Here is a 2,306-nt window from a genome sequence, read left to right as displayed (position 1 = left end):
GCGTCGATTATTCAAAAGTGACATAAGCGACGTCTGCGCAGCGAATATTTTTCGCTGCTTATAACCCAATGAAATAGAACTAATTTTAAGGGTCACTGCTATGTATTGCCCGAATGAATGTGTCTTTTAAATTATTCTCTCTGGAAGATTTTCTTGCGTGGTTTGCTTGTCTAAAACATTTATGCCGCGTTTCCAAAGCTTCTTCTCCCAGACAACCTAGTGGTAAAGGAGAATGTAGTATAATATCCCTAGCATGAGTCAAAAATTGACTTTATGTACCGTACCAGGTACGTTAAACCAACTATAAAGCACTAAGAGTTTTTATATGTGTCTAGTTTTGCGGCACAAACTACTTTCTGACAGCTAATGGATATTAAGATATTCCTAAGCCTTTAATCTTTAATTAGGAACAGTACTCGCACGCTCACGATCTGAAAATATTCGACGACAAATGTTACCAGAAGTGCTTGTTTCTGATACCTGCCCGAGGTTGTTAAAGATTATCTTATATGAAATTCTTCACAAACACTGCACAAACCTTAACTAACAATGAAGAGGTGAAATGTCGTACAACAATGCAAAAGGTTGCGCCAAGGCGCGCCAACATTTTGCTGCACTACCAAAGTTAAACAACTGTATTTTTTACGTAGTTTTTTTTATACTAATTCCCGATAAAAATGTACTAGCAATGCCAAATGTAAACATTTGATTATTATAAAGGAAGGATTATTTACCTTTCGAATGATGTATAATATAGGAACATTACCGTTGCAGAACTATACTAACGATCGCGTGAAAGTAGCTTATAAAAGCTGGTTTTAAAGAGCCATTTTTATCACTCTTTCGACTTTGAGAGATGAACTCTCGGAATCTACGCAACATGGAAGGCTTAAAATTTGGATTTGCCATAGATAACTTATCTATTTTAGGCTCGTATGATCCGCCCTGTCCTGTGTTACGGATCAGAGATCTGGGCCCTAACTCAGGCCCAAGAAAGCAGGATAAATGCATTCCAAGAAAATGAATAAATGTGAGAATGAACGAGACCGCCTTTTCCCCATAGTGGGGTGGCTCGCTATGCGCTCAAGCTTGCTCTAGCTCTTGCCGCTGTGGTGCGGAAGCTCGGAAGCCACATTTTCAAAACACAACATACGCTCCGTGAGCTTCCTCTGTTTTTGGTAACACATCGTTCAAAAAGTCCCGGGACTAACATAGAGATGGCGCTAATAATGCCATTTATATACTAAGGTTCAGAAGTACCAACTTTCAGATGAGGTTTGTCAAAATTTGACGTAATTCGAAACATAACCAAGAAAGCTAAAGGTGTTGAAATGACGCTACTTTTGCAATCGTGAAAAAAAATGGACCAAAACGAGTTTTGTGAGTTGATAAAACATTGTTTTCTACTGGGAAAAAGCACTGTTCAAGCTCAGCAATGGCTTGAAAAACGTTATCCGGACTCTACTCCGTCGAAAACAACCATTTGTCGGGTGGTATGCAGACTTGAAGAAAGGTCGTGCTGATGCAATTGATGCGGAACGTTCGGGTCGGCCAAATGGGGCAGTAAGTCCCGAAAATACCCAAGCCAGTATTGAAAATCGTGATGGGTAACTAAGATGGTGAACACATCAACTGGTAGTGCATTTACTATTTTGCACCAAAAATTGGCTATCAAAAAGGTTTGCCCACAATGGAACAAACGATCACAAATCAAAACGATCAACGAATTAGGCTTCCAACTGCCTTCTCCACCTCCGTACTCGCCGGATCTTGCCTCCAGCGACTACTGGCTCTTTACAGATCTCAAAAAGATGCTCCGGGAAAAAAAGATATGGCTCGAATGAGGTGGTGATCGCTGCTACTGAGGCTCATTTTGAGTCAAAAAACAAATCGTTCTACAAGCATGGCATTGAAAAGGTAGACAATGCTGGAGTGATTGTATAGCACTTGAAGAAGATTATCTTGATAAATAATAAGCAATTTAGCCGATAAAATGATGTGTTCATAGTTAGTCCCGAGACTTTTTGAACGATGTGTCAGTGGTAAGTTTTTCGATGGCGTGCCCGACCCTTTGCGATCGCTTTCAAATTTCGAGCAGTTCGAGCGGTCACATTTTCTCTCTTTTGGATCTCTTGGATTTTTTATTTTTATTTTTAACAAAGCTTACTGCATTACTCCGGGGATTCTACTACCTGGCCCCGGCTGGGCAGCAGTAATGGGCGCGATTACTTACTTATCTTTCTCCAGTTACAGTTGCTACAGTGAACACGATCGAGATCGAGAGTGTCGTAGAGTGTACCTGGGTG

This window comes from Anopheles bellator, chromosome X (assembly GCF_943735745.2).
Source record: "Anopheles bellator chromosome X, idAnoBellAS_SP24_06.2, whole genome shotgun sequence".
Lineage (NCBI taxonomy): Eukaryota > Metazoa > Arthropoda > Insecta > Diptera > Culicidae > Anopheles > Anopheles bellator.
Note: the sequence above shows the minus strand (reverse complement) of the source record.